The sequence below is a fragment of the Arachis hypogaea genome, chromosome 10 (genome assembly GCF_003086295.3).
Source record: "Arachis hypogaea cultivar Tifrunner chromosome 10, arahy.Tifrunner.gnm2.J5K5, whole genome shotgun sequence".
Lineage (NCBI taxonomy): Eukaryota > Viridiplantae > Streptophyta > Magnoliopsida > Fabales > Fabaceae > Arachis > Arachis hypogaea.
In genome coordinates, this window is record NC_092045.1 from 11,096,371 (window position 1) to 11,118,194 (window position 21,824).

General features: G+C 42.1%; 1 non-coding gene across 1 annotated transcript; it reads left to right on the forward strand.

Annotated features, from left to right (window-relative positions):
* Window positions 1–21,367: 21,367 nt before the first annotated feature.
* Window positions 21,368–21,475, forward strand: LOC112719211 (small nucleolar RNA R71). The gene has a single exon (XR_003161522.1). It is a non-coding gene; the product is annotated as a small nucleolar RNA R71 (small nucleolar RNA).
* Window positions 21,476–21,824: the final 349 nt, after the last annotated feature.

Here is a 21,824-nt window from a genome sequence, read left to right on the forward strand (position 1 = left end):
ATTAGTGTTTTTTAAAATGTTTTCAAAATCTTTTACTTAATTTTCGAAAATTTCTTCCCCTCTTCTCACATCCTTCTATTTATGGACTAACACTACTCCTTAATGCACAATTCGAACTCCATCTCTCTTGATAAGTTCGAATTCTTCTACTTTTGCCTTCTATTTTTCTTTTCCTCTGACACCTCAAGAAATCTCTATACTGTGACATAGAGGATTCCATATTTTCTTGTTCTCTTCTCTTTCATATGAGCAGGAGCAAAGACAAAAGCATTCTTGTTGAGGCTGATCCTGAACCTGAAAGGACCTTGAAGCGAAAGCTAAGGGAAGCTAAGGCACAATTCTCTGTAGAGGACCTAACAGAAATCTTCAAAGAAGAAGAACTCATGGCAGCCGAAAACAACAACAATGCCAACAATGCAAGGAAGGTGCTGGGTGACTTTACTGCACCTACTCCCGACTTCTATGGGAGAAGCATCTCTATCCCTGCCATTGGAGCAAACAACTTTGAGCTTAAGCCTCAATTAGTTTCTCTAATGCAACAGAATTGCAAGTTCCATGGACTTCCATTGGAAGATCCTCATCAGTTTTTAGCTGAATTCTTGCAAATCTGTGACACTGTCAAGACTAATGGGGTTGATCCTGAGGTCTACAGACTTATGCTATTCCCTTTTGCTGTAAGAGACAGAGCTAGGATATGGTTGGACTCACAACCTAAAGAAAGCCTGAACTCTTGGGAAAAGCTAGTCAATGCCTTCTTGGCAAAGTTCTTTCCACCTCAAAAATTGAGTAAGCTTAGAGTGGAAGTCCAAACCTTCAGACAGAAGGAAGGAGAATCCCTCTATGAAGCTTGGGAAAGATACAAACAATTGATCAGAAAGTGTCCTTCTGACATGCTTTCTGAATGGAGCATCATAGGTATTTTCTATGATGGTCTCTCTGAACTGTCCAAGATGTCTTTGGATAGCTTTGCTGGAGGATCCCTTCATCTGAAGAAGACGCCTACAGAAGCTCAAGAGCTAATTGAAATGGTTGCAAATAACCAATTCATGTACACTTCTGAAAGGAATCCTGTAAACAATGGGACTAATCAGAAGAAAGGAGTTCTTGAGATTGACACTCTGAATGCCATATTGGCTCAGAATAAAATATTGACTCAGCAAGTCAATATGATTTCTCAAAGTCTGTCTGGAATGCAAAATGCACCAAACAGTACTAAGGAGGCTTCATCTGAGGAAGAAGCTTATGATCCCGAGAACCCTTCAATGGAAGAGGTGAATTACATGGGAGAACCCTATAGAAACACCTATAATCCTTCATGGAGAAATCATCCAAATCTCTCATGGAAGGATCAACAGAGACCTCAACAAGGTTTTAACAATAATAATGGTGGAAGAAACAGGTTTAGCAATAGCAAGCCTTTTCCATCATCTTCTCAGCAACAGACAGAGAGTTCTAAGTAGAGTAACTCTGACTTAGCAACCATGGTCTCTGATCTAATCAAAACCACTCAAAGTTTCATGACTGAAACAAGGTCCTCCATTAGAAATTTGGAAGGACAAGTGGGTCAGCTGAGCAAGAAAATTACTGAACTCCCTCCTAGTACTCTTCCAAGCAATACAGAAGAAAATCCAAAAGGAGAGTGCAAGGCCATCAACATGGCCGAATTTGGAGAGGAGGAAGAGGCAGTGAACGCCACTGAGGAAGACCTCAATGGACGTCCACTGGCCTCCAATGAGTTCCCCAATGAGGAACCATGGGAATCTGAGGCTCAAAATGAGACCATAGAGATTCCATTGGACTTACTTCTGCCATTCATGAGCTCTGATGAGTATTCTTCTTCTGAAGAGGAAGAGTATGTCACTAAAGAGCAAGTTGCTAAATACCTTGGAGCAATCATGAAGCTAAATGACAGGTTATTTGGAAATGAGACTTGGGAGGATGAACCCCCTTTGCTCACCAAAGAACTGGATGACTTGTCTAGGCAGAAATTACCTCAAAAGAGACAAGATCCTGGGAAGTTTTCAATACCTTGTACCATAGGCACCATGACCTTCAAGAAGGCCTTGTGTGACCTAGGGTCAAGTGTAAACCTCATGCCTCTCTCTGTAATGGAGAAGCTAGGGATCTTTGAGGTGTAAGCTGCAAAAATCTCACTAGAGATGGCAGACAACTCAAGAAAACAAGCTTATGGACTTGTAGAGGATGTTCTGGTAAAGGTTGAAGACCATTACATCCCTGCTGATTTCATAGTCCTAGAGACTGGGAAGTGCATGGATGAATCCATCATCCTTGGCAGACCCTTCCTAGCCACAGCAAAGGTTGTGATTGATGTTGATAGAGGAGAACTAATCATTCAAGTGAATGAAGAATCCTTGGTGTTTAAGGCTCAAGAATACCTCTCTGTCATCATGAAGAGGAAGCATGAAGAGCTTCTCTCAAAACAGAGCCAAACAGAGCCCCCACAGCCAAACTCTAAGTTTGGTGTTGGGAGGCCACAACCAACTTCTAAGTTTGGTGTTGAACCCCCACATTCAAACTCTAAGTTTGGTGTTGGGAGGTTCCAACATTGCTCTGAGCATTTGTGAGGCTCCATGAGAGCCCACTGTCAAGCTACTGACATTAAAGAAGCGCTTGTTGGGAGGCAACCCAATGTTATATTTTATATATTTTTCTTTGTTATTTTATGTTTTCTGTAGGTTGATGATCATGAGAAGTCACAAAATCAATTGAAAAAGCAAAAACAGATTGAAAAACAGAAAGAAAAACAGCACACCCTGGAGGAAGATCCTGCTGGCGTTTAAACGCCAGTAAGGCTAGCAGATGGGCGTTTAACGCCCAGTCTGGCACCATTCTGGGTGTTTAACGCCAGAAAGGGGCACCAGACTGGCGTTAAACGCCAGAAAAGGGCATGCACTTGGCGTTAAACGCCAAAAATGGGCACCAGCCCGGCGTTTAACGCCAGAATTGGCTCAAAACGCATTTTTGCATGCCATTTGGTGCAGGGATGACTTTTCCTTGACACCTCAGGATCTGTAGACCCCACAGGATCCCCACCTACCCTACCACTCTCTCTCTTCTTCACCCATTCACCAATCACCTCAACACCTCTTCCCCAAAAACCCTTCACCTATCAAATCCCATCTTTCTCTTCACCACTCACATCCATCCTTCATAAAACCCCACCTATCTCACCCTTCAAATTCAAACCACTTTCCCTCCCAAACTCACCCTCCCATAGCCGAACCATAACCCCCCACTCCTATATATACCCATCTTCACTCCTTCATTTTCCCACAGCCTAAACACCACTTCTTCCCCTTTTTGGCCGAACACAAAAGCCATTCCCTTCTTTCTCATTTCTTCTTCTTCTACTCTCTTCTTTCTTCTTTTGCTTGAGGACGAGCAAACCTTTTAAGTTTGGTGTGGTAAAAGCATTGCTTTTTGTTTTTTCATAACCATTTATGGCATCCAAGGCTGGAGAAACCTCTAGAAAGAGGAAAGAGAAGGCAAAAGCTTCCACCTCCGAGTCATGGGAGATGGAAAGATTCATCTCAAGGGTGCATCAAGACCACTTCTACGAAGTTGTGGCCTTGAAGAAGGTGATCCCCGAGGTCCCTTTCAAACTCAAAAAGAGTGAATATCCGGAGATCCGACATGAGATCCGAAGAAGAGGTTGGGAAGTTCTTACCAACCCCATTCAACAAGTCGGAATCCTAATGGTTCAAGAGTTCTATGCCAATGCATGGATCACCAAGAACCATGATCAAAGTGTGAACCCGGACCCAAAGAATTGGCTTACAATGGTTCGGGGGAAATACTTGGATTTTAGTTCGGAAAATGTAAGGTTGGCATTCAACTTGCCTATGATGCAAGGAGATGAACATCCTTACACTAGAAGGGTCAACTTTGATCAAAGGTTGGACCAAGTCCTCATAGACATATGTGAAGAGGGCGCCCAATGGAAGAGAGATTCAAGAGGGAAGCCGGTTCAATTGAGAAGGTATGACCTCAAGCCCGTGGCTAGAGGATGGTTGGAGTTTATCCAACGCTCAATCATTCCCACTAGCAACCGGTCTGAAGTTACCATAGACCGGGCTATCATGATTCATAGCATCATGATTGGAGAAGAAATAGAAGTTCATGAGGTTATATCCCAAGAACTGTATAAGGTGGCGGACAAGTCCTCTACCTTGGCAAGGTTAGCCTTTCCTCATCTCATTTGTCACCTCTGTTATTCAGTTGGAGTTGACATAGAGGGAGACATTCCCATTGATGAGGACAAGCCCATCACTAAGAAGAGGATGGAGCACACAAGAGATCCCACTCATCATGAGATCCCTGAGATTCCTCAAGGGATGCACTTTCCTCAACAAAACTATTGGGAGCAACTGAACACCTCCCTAGGAGAATTAAGTTCCAACATGGGACAACTAAAGGTGGAACACCAAGAACATTCCATTCTTCTCCATGAAATTAGAGAAGATCAAAGAATCATGAGAGAGGAGCAACAAAGACAAGGAAGAGACATTGAGGAGCTCAAGCACTCCATAGGATCTTCAAGAGGAAGAACAAGCCGCCATCACTAAGGTGACCCGTTCTTTAATCTCCTTGTTCTTTATTTTCTGTTTTTCGAAAATTTATGCTTATGTTTATCTATGTTTGTGTCTTGTGATCATTAGTGTCTATGCCTTAAAGTTATGAATGTCCTATGAATCCATCACCTTTCTTGAATGAAAAATGTGCTTAATTGAAAAAGAGAAGAATTGCATGAATTTTGAATTTTATAATAGTTTAATTATTTTGATGTGGTGGCAATACTTTTGTTTTCTGAATGTATGCTTAAACAGTGCATACGTCTTTTGAATTTGTGGTTCATGAATGTTGGCTCTTGAAAGAATGATGAAAAAGGAGACATGTTACTGAGGATCTGAAAAATCATTAAAATGATTCTTGAAAAAAAAAAGTAGTGATTCGAAAAAAAGGGGAGAAAAGAAACAAAAAAAAGGAAAAAAAAATAATAAAGTTGTGATCCAAGGCAAAAAGAGTGTGCTTAAGAACCCTGGACACCTCTAGTTGGGGACTCTAGCAAAGCTGAGTCACAATCTGAAAAGGTTCACCCAATTATGTGTCTGTGGCATGTATGTATCCGGTGGTAATACTGGAAGACAGAGTGCTTTGGGCCACAGCCAAGACTAAATAAGTAGCTGTGTTCAAGAATCATCATACTTAACTAGGAGAATCAATAACACTATCTGGACTCTGAGTTCCTAAAGAAGCCAATCATTCTGAATTTCAAAGGATAGAGTGAGATGCCAAAACTGTTCAGAGGCAAAAAGCTAAAAGCCCCGCTCATCTAATTAATACTGATCTTCATAGATGTTTTTGGAATTCATTGCATATTCTCTTCTTTTTATCTTATTTGATTTTCAGTTGCTTGAGGACAAGCAACAATTTAAGTTTGGTGTTGTGATGAGCGGATAATTTGTACGCTTTTTGGCATTGTTTTTAGTATGATCTAGTTAGTTTTTAGTATATTTTTATTAGTTTTTAGTTAAAATTCACTTTTCTGGACTTTACTATGAGTTTGTGTTTTTCTGTGATTTCAGGTATTTTCTGGCTGAAATTGAGGGACCTGAGCAAAAATCTGATTCAGAGACTAAAAAGGACTGCAGATGCTGTTGGATTCTGACCTCCCTGCACTCGAAGCGGATTTTCTGGAGCTACAGAAGCCAATTGGCGCGCTCTCAACGGCGTTGGAAAGTAGACATCCTGGGCTTTCCAGCAATATATGATAGTTCATACTTTGCCCAAGATTTGATGGCCCAAACCGGCGTTCAAAGTCACCCTCTGAATTTCCAGCGTTAAACGCCGGAACTGGCACCAAAGTGGGAGTTAAACGCCCAAACTGGCACAAAAGCTGGTGTTTAACTCCAAGAAAAGTCTCTACATGAAAATGCTTCATTGCTCAGCCCAAGCACACACCAAGTGAGCCCGGAAGTGGATTTTTATGTCATTTACTCATCTTTGTAAACCCTAGGCTACTAGTTTTCTATAAGTAGGACCTTTTACTATTGTATTAGAATCTTTTGATCATGTTTTTATGATTGAACCCTCTTTGGGAGGCTGGCCATTCGGCCATGACTAGACCTTGTTCTTATATATTTTCAACGGTGGAGTTTCTACACACCATAGATTAAGGTGTGGAGCTCTGCTGTACCTCAAGTATTAATGCAATTACTAGTGTTCTTCTATTCAATTCCGCTTGTTCTTGTTCTAAGATATCACTTGTTCTTCAACTTGATGAATGTGATGATCCGTGACACTCATCATCATTCTCACCTATGAACGTGTGACTGACAACCACCTCGTTCTACCTTAGATTGGGTGAATATCTCTTGGATTCCTGATACACGATGCATGGTTGATCGCCTGACAACCGAGCGCTCGCCTGACAACCGAGCCAGCCATTCCGTGAGATCAGAGTCTTCGTGGTATAGGCTAGAACTGATGGCGGCGTTCAAGAGAATCCGGAAGGTCTAACCTTGTCTGTGGTATTCTGAGTAGGATTCAATGATTGAATGACTGTGACGTGCTTCAAACTCCTGAAGGCGGGGCGTTAGTGACAGACGCAAAAGAATCACTGGATTCTATTCCGGCCTGATTGAGAACCGACAGATGGATAGCCGTGCCGTGACATGGTGCGTTGAACATTTTCACTGAGAGGATGGGAGGTAGCCACTGACAACGGTGAAACCCTTGCATAAGCTTGCCATGGAAAGGAGTAAGAAGGATTGGATGAAGATAGTAGGAAAGCAGAGAGACGAAAGGGACACAGCATCTTCATGCGCTTATCTGAAATTCCCACCAATGAATTACATAAGTATCTCTATCTTTATCTTTATGTTTTATTCGTATATCACACATATCCATTTGAGTTTGCCTGACTAAGATTTACAAGGTGACCATAGCTTGCTTCATACCAACAATCTCTGTGGGATCGACCCTTACTCGTGTAAGGTTTATTACTTGGACGACCTAGTACACTTGCTGGTTAGTTGTGCGAATTTGTGTTTATGTCATGGTATTGAACACCAAGTTTTTAGATTCATTACCAGGGATTATTTGAGTTGTGAAAAGTATTAATCACAATTTCGCGCACCATGTCCCCACCAAAATTTCATCATCAACCTATGTAGTTCATCAATTAATGTCTGAGGTAGCTTAAAATAACTTAGTGAGTATATCGGGATAGCAGTGCCAATTGCTTTGATAAGGATTTCTCTTCTGCTGATGAACAGTAGACTTCTTTTCCAGTAGTTCAATTTTTTGGTGACCTTGTCCTTCACGTAAGAAAAGGTCTCCTTCTTTGATCTATTAACCATAGAGGTCAAGCTCAAATACTTATCTTAGGTTCCCACATTCGGAACTCCAAGTAGATCTGCCAACTTTTTTCTTACCTCCTGTTGTGTATTCTTGCTAAAAAAATACCGCTGATTTGTTCAAATTTACTTCTTGGCCACTTAGGCTATTGTACATCTCTAGAATGGCTTATAAATGAATGCAACTTTGCTGGTTTGCCTTACAAAATAGGATACAATCATCTTCGAATAATAGGTGGTTGATGGAGGGGCATCTTTTGTTCAACCGTAGTCCCTGAAATAGGTTATTCTGTTCTCCTTTGTGGAGTAGATAGGAAAGTCCCTCTGCACAAATTAAAAATAGGTATGGGGAGAGAGGATCTCCTTGTCAGAACCCTCTAGCTGGCTTGAAAAAGCCAAATAGTGAGCCATCCACAATAACAGAATAAGAAATAGTTGACACGCACTCCTTCATCCACTCTATCCATTTATTATAGAAACCAAATTTCTCCATAACAAACCATACAAAACTCCACTTGACATGATCATAGGCCTTACTCATATCGAGTTTTAGAGCTAAGTTATTATCACCAAAGAGTTTTTTTTCAGAAAATGAATACATTCATGTGCCACCAGAATATTATCACTAATAAGTTTATCCTGAAAGAAAACACTTTGATTATCACTAATAATTCCATTCAGGTGGTTGATTATCCCCGGCAACGGTGCTAATGTTCCGAGGGTTACCTGAAAATATAGGTCGATCTCGGTTGAGATCTTCTACGTTGGTCGGAGCCGATGTGTCTGGCGGATATATAGTCGCCGGAGCTTGTGTGTCTGACTTGTGACACTTAAAAGTGCTACTGATCCTTTGTCCCCGGAGGGTGGGGGGTACCTGCAAGGGACTCCGATGCTTAAGTTAGCAAGGGTATTAAGCAGGTATTGAGTAGAATCAGAGTATGAGTTATACCTGGGTGCTCCAGTGTATTTATAATGGTGAGATGTGGCCTTCTGTGGATAAGATAAGTATGTTCCGAGGGTTACCTGAAACTATAGGTCGATCTCGGTCGAGATCTTCTGCGTTGGTCGGAGCCGATGTGTCTGGCGGGTATATAGTCGCCAGAGCTTGTGTGTCCGACTTGTGACACTTGAAAGTACTGCTGATCCTTCGTCCCCGGAGGGTGGGGGGTACCTGCAAGGGACTCCGATGCTTAAGTTAGCAAGGGTATTAAGCAGGTATTGAGTAGAATCAGAGTATGAGTTATACCTGGGTGCTCCAGTGTATTTATAATGGTGAGATGTGGCCTTCTGTGGATAAGATAAGTTAGTTATCTTATCTTATCTTTATCTTATCTTTAAGTGAGGTCATTTTTATCTTTTAAGGGAACCGCCCTTCTTTCTGTAGGCTTAGGCTGCCTTAGGATTTGGGGTGTGTTCCTCTATTTGGGCCCTTCTTTGGGCTTTCTGGGGACTTGATCGAGCTCTTTGGGAAGAGGTCGGGTTGTCCTAAGAGGTCGGTCACTTTGTCTGTCGAACATCCCGGGTCGGTCAGCTCGACTCAGGGTATGAACAGTGCCCCTGCTTGAGCTCGGTCTTTTTTTTTGAGGTCGAGTCCTTGACTTCGGTCATTCTTTAGGAAGCCGAACTCAAGCATTTTGTCGATTCCTTTTTGTAGAAGCTTTTGAATGTAGAACGTTTTTCTTCTTAAAAGCGCGCGCTTTTATATCGGCGCTTTGGAAACGTGTGAGGGTTTAATGCCTACATTAATTTTAACATTAATTGTCCCGTTTCCTTTTGGCTCTTTTATCTTGATTTTGAAAACCCAGAAACGGTTTCTCTCCTTCACCCTTTTCGTAACTTCTTCGCATTTCTCTCGCTTTCAACTTTTTTTCGTGTTGCGGCGTTGTTTGATTTTTCTGAAGCCTCTGCCTGGAGTTTTGTGGTTCCGCGTTTCAGCCCAGCGACGTTGCTTTTGCTCGTGTCTTCTCTTTTACTTTTGAGAGAGCAATTCCAGATTTTTGCCTTCCCTCTTCAACTTCCTCGAAGCCTGCTGCTTTTTTCAGGTTGGTACTAACTTTCTTGCTTCTTTCGCGGCTTTACTTTAATTTTTTGGTGAAGCTTTGATTTTGCATGTTTAAAAGTTTGAACCTTTTCGTGATCTTGCATTTGTTTGTCGCTGTAAACGTGTTTTCCTTGGCTTTCTTTCGTGCGCTCTTTTGGCATTTCCGTCGAGGCTTTCTAGGGTTTTGTTGTTGCTTCTGATAGAGAATCTGCATCTGTTCCTTGCTTTACTTGATCACTTTTGTTTCTGATTTTGAGAAAGTTGGTACCTTTAGCGATTTCTAGTTGGCGCGTTTTGACGTCGTTTTGACGTTTTGGGAATGCTTTTTTGTTTTGTAAACTGTGATGACTTATGCTTCTGAAAATGCTTGCTTGTTTGAAGTCTTTTTCTTGTTTGAAAAATGCTGAGATGCGAACTTCACACTATTTTTCTGAAAACCTTGCCTTGTTACTGCCTCCAAAAGATGCCCCAGGACTTTGGTTTGAGTCTTGGGGTTTTCCTTTTCTTACTTTTTATTGCCTGAGAAGTATTGACCGAGTTGTTTTCTCCTTTGTCCGAGATGTTTGTGGTAACCTTATTTTATTTTCTTACTTGTAGGATTAGTTGGCCTCATGTCTTCTCACAATAATATTGTAGAGATGTCGTCCAGAGTTCCCGAGGGGATGTCCGATTGGCTGGACTCCCTTGTTTTGTTGTGTGTTTCTGTTATGGATGCTGAGTTTTGCACAGAACTGAGGAAGCGCCATAGGATTTGTGGTAACAATGCCCGTGAGGAGGATTACGAGCTTGTTGCCCCTGATTCTAATGAGAGAGTTTGCTTTCCGACTTCTGTTGAGGGAGAGCGTCCCTTCTTTTATGCTTACGAATACTTTTTCAGTCAGTTGAACGTTTCTTTTCCTTTTATTGCTTTTGAGACCGACCTGTTGTGGTCGTGTAATATTGCTCCATCCCAGCTTCACCCCAATTCCTGGGGTTTTATTAAAATTTTTCAACTTCTCTGCCGTGAACTAGATGTAACACCTTCCCAGACTCTGTTTCTTTACTTGTTTGTTTCTGCCAAACCTAGCGGTTCTTTAAAAAAGAAAGCTTCTTGGGTTTCTTTCCGGTTCGCCCAGGGCCATAAAGTGTTTGCGATGTATGATGAGTCCTTTGAGGACTTCAAGAACTACTTCTTTAAAGTTCGAGCTGTTGAGGGGGCCCGCCCCTTTTTTCTTGATGAAAATGACGAGCCCTCCTTCCCTCTAGAGTGGCAGAAGGATGTAAGAGTGTCTCGCTACACTTAGGAGATGCTTGATGATGTCGAACGCGCTTTTGTAGTTGTTCTTGAGGATCTCTAGGGGAAACCACCCCATCTTGATACAAAAAGATTTTTGAATGATCCGTCCTTGGTTCGGACTGCTTTGGGTATTTGTTTGTCTATTTGCCTGACTTGTTTCTATACTTATTTCCTTTTTCTTCCTCTTTTGTAACTCTTTGTCGTGGCTGTTTTTGTGTTTGTAGAGATGTCAAAGAACAACGACTCCATGAAGGCCTTCAAAAGGGCAAAGAAGGCAACTGCTGCTTTGAACATCTTGGCCAAGGTGGCCGGCGAGGAATCTTCACAGGTCCCTGTGAAGCCTCCTGTGCCGAGTTCCCTTGGGCCGAGGAAAGTAATTCCTACTCCTCGGTTTCATCAGGTTGATCCTCCTCAGACTTTTGCCGCTGCTTCTGGTGTCCCTCCCTTGAAAAAGCAAAAAAGCAAAAAAACATCCGAGCCTTTTAACTTGGATGCCCCGGACTTTGATGCCATCGAGTTTGTTGACCAGCAAATTGCCCCCTATGGTGGGCTTTCCATGGACGATGTGTCTCTTCTTCAGCATTTGGATTTTATCACTAAAAATAGTGTGAAGATGGCTCATATGGGTGCGGCTATTTTCCAAACAGTTCAGGAGAGTCTGATTCATTCCACCAATTCTTTTATGGAGGAGGCCAAGTCAGAATTTGATCGGATCAAGGGTCTGAAAGAGGAGTTGGAGGTGAAGTTGGCAAAGGTGGAGAAGGAGCTAGAGGGTGAGAAGGCCAGCTTTATTGCCCTTGCTGCTTCTTTGAAGCTGGCTGAGGACATGGCTCTAAAGCATAAGGATAGCTATGTCTCAGCCTATAGGGAATTAATGCGCCTCCGGGATGAGTTGGAAACTGCTCGGGCTAATTATGGAGAGCTTCAGGGTCACCTTGTGGGCAGCGTAACTGCTGCCTCCGAGAACCTAATGGAGCAGTTCCGAATTGTTGCCCCTGATGCCGACTTGACTCTTGTCAACCTGGACAATATTGTGAGGGATGGTAAAATTGTCCCTGATGATCAGGATGATGATGATGCTGACCCTCCTCAAGTGCCTTCTCTTAAGGTGTCGACCTCCTCGGTTCCTCCCGTTACGTCTGATCTGGATTGCCATATCCTGAACCGAAATGATGGAACTGTAGATGATGTGCCCCTTCAGACTCGCCCTCCTTCTCCCCATACTGATGCTACCGGGAAGGCTCTCGATCTTTAGCTGATCTTTTTCTGAATATTTGTGTAAATAGCCCGGTTTGTGAGCTTTTGAACTTGTTTTATTTGTTCTTCTTAACTGCTGACCCTTCTAGTTGTCTGCCTTGCAACTTTTTTTGAAAAACAAAAGTAGCTTCCGAGGTTGGTTTGTGGTGGCCTCTTGGAGCTTTATCATACTAAGTTTTTATTATGGTATCTATTGAGATCTTGCTGCTTTGGCCTCTTTAGATTGCTTTCGTATTTATTGTTTGTAGCTTGGATCCTTTTAAGGCCGTGACTGTGGGGGGCCCGACTTGTTTCTCGGTTTCTTCGCTTTTCACCTCATAACCGATTTCTTTATGTTGGTCCCCTTTTAAGTTATTTCTGTAATCCTCTTTTTGGACCATTTTTAGGTCTTCTTTTAGGGATTACTTTTATAACTTATCTTTGTAGGAGACCGACTTCGTTAGGTCGATCTCTTCTAAGTTGTTTTTGTAATCCTCTTTCTTGGACCTTTGTCAGGTCTCTTTCAAGGATTACTTTTACAACTTGTCTTTGTAGGAGACCGACTTCGTTAGGTCGATCTCTTCTAAGTTGTTTTTGTAATCCTCTTTCTTGGACCTTCGTCAGGTCTCTTTCAGGGATTACTTTTACAACTTGTCTTTGTAGGAGACCGACTTCGTTAGGTCGATCTCTTCTAAGTTGTTTTTGTAATCCTCTTTCTTGGACCTTTGTCAGGTCTCTTTCAAGGATTACTTTTACAACTTGTCTTTGTAGGAGACCGACTTCGTTAGGTCGATCTCTTCTAAGTTGTTTTTGTAATTCTCTTTCTTGGACCTTCGTCAGGTCTCTTTCAAGGATTACTTTTACAACTTGTCTTTGTAGGAGACCGACTTCGTTAGGTCGATCTCTTCTAAGTTGTTTTTGTAATCCTCTTTCTTGGACCTTCGTCAGGTCTCTTTCAGGGATTACTTTTACAACTTATCTTTGTAAGAGACCGACTTCGTTAGGTCGATCTCTTCTAAGTTGTTTTTGTAATCCTCTTTCTTGGACCTTTGTCAGGTCTCTTTCAGGGATTACTTTTACAACTTGTCTTTGTAGGAGACCGACTTCGTTAGGTCGATCTCTTCTAAGTTGTTTTTGTAATCCTCTTTCTTGGACCTTTGTCAGGTCTCTTTCAGGGATTACTTTTACAACTTGTCTTTGTAGGAGACCGACTTCGTTAGGTCGATCTCTTCTAAGTTGTTTTTGTAATCCTCTTTCTTGGACCTTTTGTCAGGTCTCTTTCAGGGATTACTTTTACAACTTGTTTTGTAGGAGACCGACATTGTTAGGTCGATCTCTTCTTAAGTTATAGCAATTCCTCTTTAATAGGGTTGGCCAGACCTCTTTCCAGGGATTTGCTGATAACTTGGGTTGACTTGGTCCGACTTTTTGGTGTTGGCCAGTCTTTTTAAGTTATTATATAGCAATCCATAAGACCTCGTCAGGTTCTTTTTTAGGATCACTTTCGATAACTTCTTGCATTATTCTGTGTTCATCTTTTGCCGATTTGTAGATTGTGATTTCTGTCCTGGTTTAATCGACCTTTAGGTGAATCACGTTTTCACCTTTGTCGGTCGATTATTCCTATCAAGATCATATAGTGAATCTGTTTTTCACTTCTTGTTCAATCCGTTGCTTTATAATCGGACGATGAATGCTTCAGATTAATGCGTCTTGAGCACTTTGTAGAATATCTGAAATGTATTTTTATTTAAAGAAAGTGCAAATATATACAGGCGGGAATTTTTCATACCCTTAAGTCGGATTAAATCTCAATCTTTGACGCCTCATTAAAAAACCTTTTTAGGAAAAAGAGTGCATCTTGAGATCTTTTACCTTTCCTAGCTATAGTACCTTCTTAGGTTACAGGCGTGCTATGATCTGGGGAGTTCTCGCCCCTCGAGTTCGGACAGTCTGTAGTAGCCCTTCCCAAGTACTTTTGTGACTCGATAGGGTCCTTTCCAGTTAGCTGCCAACTTTCCTTCTCCAGGTTGAGTTGTTCCAATATCATTTCGGATTAAGACGAGATCGTTCTCCATGAAGTCTCTTGGCACTACCTTTTGATTATACCTGGAAGCCATTCGCCGCTTTAGTGCTTTTTCTCTTATCCGAGCTCTTTCTTGGATTTTCAGAAGTAGGTCGAGCTCTTCTCTTTGAAGTTGAGAGTTGGTTTGTTCATTGTAGTGGACTACTCGGGGAGACCCTTCTTCAACTTCTATTGGAATCATTGCTTCCACTCCGTATGCTAGTCGAAATGGGGATTCGTTTGTAGTGGAATGTGGAGTTGTTTGATATGCCTATAAGACTTGTGGAAGTTCCTCGGCCCAAGCTCCGTTTGCTTCTTGTAATCTTCATTTCAACCCGGCCAATATGACTTTGTTGGCTGCTTCGGTTTGTCCATTGGCTTGGGGGTGTTCAACGGAAGTGAACTGGTATTTTATATTCAAGTCGGCCACTAACTTTCTGAAGCCTGCATCTGTGAATTGGGTGCCGTTATCCGTGGTGATGGAGTATGGAACCCCAAATCTTGTAACAATGTTCCTATATAGGAATTTCCGGCTTCTTTGAGCAGTGTCGTTGGCTAGGGGTTCTGCTTCGATCCATTTCGTGAAATAGTCTACCCCTACTATAAGGAATTTTACTTGTCCCGATCCCTGTAGGAAGGGTCCGAGAAGATCGAGTCCCCATTTTGCAAATGGCCAGGGTGAGGTCACGCTAATGAGTTTTTCTGGCGGGGCGATGTGAAAGTTGGCATGCTTCTGACACGGTGGACATGTCTTTACAAATTTTGTAGCTTCCTTTCGTAGAGTTGGCCAATAGAATCCTGCTCGAAGTACCTTTTTGGTGAGAGCTTGCGCTCCGAGATGATTACCACAAATGCCGCTGTGTACTTCCTCCAAGACTTCTTTTGTGTTGGAGGTCGGTACGCATTTTAACAGTGGTGTTGAGATCCCTCTTTTGTATAGGATGTTATTTATGATAGTGTAGTACTGTGCCTCCCTTTTTAACCTCTTTGCCTCCTTTTCATCTGTGGGGAGCGCTTCTGTTTTGAGGTAGTTAATTATGGGGGTCATTGGTGCACGAAATTGTGATCAATACTTTTCACAACTCAAATAATCCCCGGTAATGAATCCAAAAACTTGGTGTTCAATACCATGGCATAAACACAACTTCGCACAACTAACCAGCAAGTGTACTGGGTCGTCCAAGTAATAAACCTTACGCGAGTAAGGGTCGATCCCACAGAGATTGTTGGTATGAAGCAAGCTATGGTCATCTTGTAAATCTTAGTCAGGCAAACTCAAATGGATATGGTGATGAACGCATAAAAACATAAAGATAAAGATAGAGGTACTTATGTAATTCATTGGTAGGAACTTCAGATAAGCGCATGAAGATGCCTTCCCTTCCGTCTCTCTGCTTTCCTACTGTCTTCATCCAATCCTTCTTACTCCTTTCCATGGCAAGCTTATGTAGGGTTTCACCGTTGTCAATGGCTACCTCCCATCCTCTCAGTGAAAACACTGCCTATGCTCTGTCACAGCATGGGTAATCATCTGTCGGTTCTCGGTCAGGCCGGAATAGAATCCATCGATTCTTTTGCGTCTGTCACTAACACCCCGCCTGCTAGGAGTTTGAAGCACGTCACAGTCATTCAATCCTTGAATCCTACTCAGAATACCACAGACAAGGTTAGACCTTCTGGATTCTCTTGAATGCCGCCATCAGTTCTAGCCTATACCACGAAGACTCTGATCTCACGGAATGGTTGGCTCGGTTGTCAGGCGAGCACTCGGTTGTCAGGCGATCAACCATGCATCGTGCAATCAGGAATCCAAGAGATATTCACCCAATCGAAGGTAGAACGGAGGTGGTTGTCAGTCACACGTTCATAGGTGAGAATGATGATGAGTGTCACGGATCATCACATTCATCAAGTTGAAGAACAAGTGATATCTTAGAACAAGAACAAGCGGAATTGAATGGAAGAACAATAGTAATTGCATTAATACTCGAGGTACAGCAGAGCTCCACACCTTAATCTATGGTGTGTAGAAACTCCACCGTTGAAAATACATAAGAACAAGGTCTAGGCATGGCCGAATGGCCAGCCTCCCAGTGATCTAAGATAGCATCAAAACAAGGATAGCTACCCAGATGTCTCAATACAATAGTAAAAGGTCCTACTTATAGAAAACTAGTAGCCTAAGGTTTACAGAAATGAGTAAATGACATAAAAATCTACTTCCGGGCCCACTTGGTGTGTGCTTGGGCTAAGCAATGAAGCATTTTCGTGCAGAGACTTCTCTTGGAGTTAAACGCCAGCTTTAGTGCCAGTTTGGGCGTTTAACTCCCATTTGGGTGCCAGTTCCGGCGTTTAACGCTGGAAATCTTGAAGGTGACTTTGAACGCCGGTTTGGGCCATCAAATCTTGGGCAAAGTATGGACTATCATATATTGCTGGAAAGCCCAGGATGTCTACTTTCCAACGCCGTTGAGAGCGCGCCAATTGGGCTTCTGTAGCTCCAGAAAATCCACTTCCAGTGCAGGGAGGTCAGAATCCAACAGCATCTGCAATCCTTTTTAGTCTCTGAATCAGATTTTTGCTCAGGTCCCTCAATTTCAGCTAGAAAATACCTAAAATCACAGAAAAACACACAAACTCATAGTAAAGTCCAGAAAAGTGAATTTTAACTAAAAACTAATAAAAATATACTAAAAACTAACTAGATTATACTAAAAACATACTAAAAACAATGCCAAAAAGCGTACAAATTATCCGCTCATCACAACACCAAACTTAAATTGTTGCTTGTCCTCAAGCAACTGAAAATCAAATAAGATAAAAAGAAGAGAATATGCAATGAATTCCAAAAATATCTATGAAGATCAGTATTAATTAGATGAGCGGGGCTTTTAGCTTTTTTGCCTCTGAATAGTTTTGGCATCTCACTCTATCCTTTGAAATTCAGAATGATTGGCTTCTTTAGAAACTTAGAATCCAGATAGTGTTAATGATTCTCCTAGTAAAGTATGATGATTCTTGAACATAGCTACTTTTTGAGTCTTGGCCGTGGCCCAAAGCACTCTGTCTTCCAGTATTACCACCGGATACATACATGCCACAGACACATAATTGGGTGAACCTTTTCAGATTGTGACTCAGCTTTGCTAAAGTCCCCAACTAGAGGTGTCCAGGGTTCTTAAGCACACTCTTATTGCCTTGGATCACAACTTTATCTCTTTCTTTTTCTTTCTTTTCTCTTTCTTTTTTTTTCTTTTTTTTCTTTCTCTCTTTTTTTTTCGTTTTCTTCTTTTTTTTTTCATTGCTTTTTCTTGCTTCAAGAATCATTTTAATGATTTTTCAGATCCTCAGTAACATGTCTTCTTTTTCATCATTCTTTCAAGAGCCAACATTCATGAACCACAAATTCAAGATGCATATGCACTGTTTAAGCATACATTCAGAAAACAAAAATATTGCCACCACATCAAAATAATTAAACTGTTATAAAATTCAAAATTCATGCAATTCTTTCTTTTTCAATTAAGCACGTTTTTATTCAAGAAAGGTGATGGATTCATAGGACATTCATAACTTTAAGGCATAGACACTAAGACACTAATGATCACAAGACACAAACATAGATAAACATAAGCACTAAAATTCGAAAAACAGAAGAATAAAGAACAAGAAAATCAAGGAACGGGTCCACCTTAGTGATGGCGGCTCTTTCTTCCTCTTGAAGATCCTATGGAGTGCTTGAGCTCCTCAATGTCTCTTCCTTGTCTTTGTTGCTCCTCTCTCATGATTCTTTGATCTTCTCTAATTTCATGGAGGATGATGGAGTGTTCTTGATGCTCCACCCTTAGTTGTCCCATGTTGGAACTTAATTCTCCTAGGGATGTGTTTAGTTGCTCCCAATAATTTTGTGGAGGAAATTGCATCCCTTGAGGCATCTCAGGGATCTCATGATGAGTGGGGTCTCTTGTGTGCTCCATCCTCTTCTTAGTGATGGGCTTGTCCTCATCAATAGGGATGTCTCCCTCTATGTCAACTCCAACTGAATAACAGAGGTGACAAATGAGATGAGGGAAGGCTAACCTTGCCAAGGTAGAGGACTTGTCCGCCACCTTATAGAGTTCTTGGGCTATAACCTCATGAACTTCTATTCCTTCTCCGATCATGATGCTATGAATCATGATAGCCCGGTCTATGGTAACTTCGGACCGGTTGCTAGTGGGAATGATTGAGCGTTGTATAAACTCTAACCATCCTCTAGCCACGGGTTTGAGGTCATGCCTTCTCAATTGAACCGGCTTTCCTCTTGAATCTCTCTTCCATTGGGCGCCCTCTTCACATATGACTGTGAGGACTTGGTCCAACCTTTGATCAAAGTTGACTCTTCTAGTGTAAGGATGTTCATCTCCTTGCATCATGGGCAAGTTGAACGCCACCCTCACACTTTCCGGACTAAAATCCAAGTATTTCTCCCGAACCATAGTAAAATAATTCTTTGGATTCGGGTTCACACTTTGGTCATGGTTCTTGGTGATCCATGCATTGGCATAGAACTCTTGAACCATCAAGATTCCGACTTGTTGAATGGGGTTGGTAAGAACTTCCCAACCTCTTCTTCGGATCTCATGTCAGATCTCCGGATATTCACCCTTTTTGAGTGAAAAAGGGACCTCAGGGATCACCTTCTTCAAGGCCACAACTTCATAGAAGTGGTCTTGATACACCCTTGAGATGAATCTTTCCATCTCCCATGACTCGGAGGTAGAAGCTTTTGCCTTCCCTTTCCTCTTTCTAGAGGTTTCTCCGGCCTTGGATGCCATAAATGGTTATGGAAAAACAAAAAGCAATGCTTTTACCACACCAAACTTAAAATATTTGCTCGTCCTCGAGCAAAAGAAGAAAGAAGAGAGTAGAAGAAGAAGAAATGAGGAGAAAGGGAATGGCTTTGTATTCGGCCAAAGGGGAGAGAAATGGTGTTTAAGGTGTGTGAAAATGAAGGAGTGAAGGATGGTTTATATAGGAGAGGGGGAGAGGGATGTTCGGCCATGTGAGGGTGGGTTTGGGTGGGAAAGTGGTTTGAATTTGAATGGTGAGGTAGGTGGGGTTTTATGAAGGATGGATGTGAGTGGTGAAGAGAAAGATGGGATTTGATAGGTGAAGGGTTTTTGGGGAAGAGGTGTTGAGGTGATTGGTGAATGGGTGAAGAAGAGAGAGAGTGGTAGGGTAGGTGGGGATCCTGTGGGGTCCACAGATCCTGAGGTGTCAAGGAAAAGTCATCCCTGCACCAAATGGCAAGCAAAATCACGTTTTGTGCCATTTCTGGCGTTAAACGCCGGGCTGGTGCCCATTTCTGGCGTTTAACGCCAGCTTCTTGCCCCTTTCTGGCGTTTAACGCTAGTCTGGTGCCCCTTTCTGGCGTTAAATGCCCAGAATGGTGCCAGACTGGGCGTTAAACGCCCAACAGCTAACCTCACTGGCGTTTAAACGCCAGTAGGTGCGTCCTCCAGGGTGTGCTATTTTTCTTCCTGTTTTTCATTCTGTTTTTGCTTTTTTCATTGATTTTGTGACTTCTCATGATCATCAACCTACAAAAAAAAATAAAATAGATAAAATATAACATTGGGTTGCCTCCCAACAAGCGCTTCTTTAATGTCATTAGCTTGACAGAGGACTCTCATGGAGCCTCAGAAATGCTCAGAGCTATGTTGGAACCTCCCAACACCAAACTTAGAGTTTGAATGTGGGGTTTCAACACCAAACTTAGAGTTTGGTTGTGGCCTCCCAACACCAACCTTAGAGTTTGACTGTGGGGGCTCTGTTTGGCTCTGTTTTGAGAGAAGCTCTTCATGCTTCCTCTTCATGATGACAGAGGGGTATCCTTGGGCCTTAAACACCAAGGATTCTTCATTCACTTGAATGATCAACTCTCCTCTATCAACATCAATCACAGCCTTTGCAGTGGCTAGGAAGGGTCTGCCAAGGATGATGGATTCATCCATGCACTTCCCAGTCTCTAGGACTATGAAATCAGTAGGGATGTAATGGTCTTCAACTTTAACCAGAACATCCTCTACAAGTCCATGGGCTTGTTTTCTTGAGTTGTCTGCCATCTCTAGTGAGATTCTTGCAGCTTGCACCTCAGAGATCCCTAACTTCTCCATTACAGAGAGAGGCATGAGGTTTACACTTGACCCTAAGTCACACAAGGCCTTCTTGAAGGTCATGGTGCCTATGGTACAAGGTATTGAAAACTTTCCAGGATCCTGTCTCTTTTGAGGCAGTTTCTGCCTAGACAAATTATCCAGTTCTTTGGTGAGCAAAGGAGGTTCATCCTCCCAAGTCTCATTTCCAAATAACTTGTCATTTAGCTTCATGATTGCTCCAAGGTATTTAGCAACTTGCTCTTCAGTGACATACTCATCCTCTTCAGAGGAAGAATACTCATCAGAGCTCATGAATGGCAGAAGTAAGTCCAATGGAATCTCTATGGTCTCAGTTTGAGCCTCAGATTCCCATGGTTCCTCATTAGGGAACTCATTGGAGGCCAGTGGACGCCCAGTGAGGCCTTCCTCAGTGGCGTTCACTGCCTCTTCTTCCTCCCAAAATTCGGTCATGTTGATGACCTTGCACTCTCCTTTTGGATTTTCTTCTGTATTGCTTGGAAGAGTACTAGGAGTGAGTTCAGTAATTTTCTTGCTCAGCTGACCCACTTGTCCTTCCAAGTTTCTGATGGAGGACCTTGTTTCAGTCATGAAACTTTGTGTGGTTTTGATTAGATCAAAGACCATGGTTGCTAAGTCAGAGGTATTCTGCTTAGAACTCTCTGTCTGTTGCTGAGAAGATGATGGAAAAGGCTTGCTATTGCTAAACCTGTTTCTTCCACCATTATTGTTGTTGAAACCTTGTTGGGGTCTCTGTTGATCCTTCCATGAAAAATTTGGATGATTTCTCCATGAAGGATTATAGGTGTTTCCATAGGGTTCTCCCATGTAATTCACCTCTTCTATTGAAGGGTTCTCAGGATCATAAGCTTCTTCCTCAGATGAAGCCTCCTTAGTACTGCTTGGTGCATTTTGCATCCCAGACAGACTTTGAGAAATCATATTGACTTATTGAGTCAATATTTTATTCTGAGCCAATATGGCATTCAGAGTGTCAATCTCAAGAATTCCTTTCTTCTGACTAGTCCCATTGTTCACAGGATTTCTTTCAGAAGTGTACATGAATTGGTTATTTGCAACCATTTCAATCAGTTCTTGAGCTTCAGTAGGCGTCTTCTTCAGATGAAGAGATCCTCCTGCAGAGCTATCCAAAGACATCTTGGATAGTTCAGAGAGACCATCATAGAAAATACCTATGATGCTCCATTCAGAAAGCATATCAGAAGGACACTTTCTGATTAATTGTTTGTATCTTTCCCAAGCTTCATAGAGGGATTCTCCTTCCTTCTGTCTGAAGGTTTGGACTTCCACTCTAAGCTTACTCAATTTTTGAGGTGGAAAGAACTTTGCCAAGAAGGCATTAACTAGCTTTTCCCAAGAGTCCAGGCTTTCTTTAGGTTGAGAGTCCAACCATGTTCTAGCTCTGTCTCTTACAGCAAAAGGGAATAGCATAAGTCTGTAGACCTCAGGGTCAACCCCATTAGTCTTGACAGTGTCACAGATTTGCAAGAACTCAGCTAAGAACTGATGAGGATCTTCCAATGGAAGTCCATGGAACTTGCAATTCTGTTGCATTAGAGAAACTAATTGAGGCTTAAGCTCAAAGTTGTTTGCTCCAATGGCAGGGATAGAGATGCTTCTCCCATAAAAGTCGGGAGTAGGTGCAGTA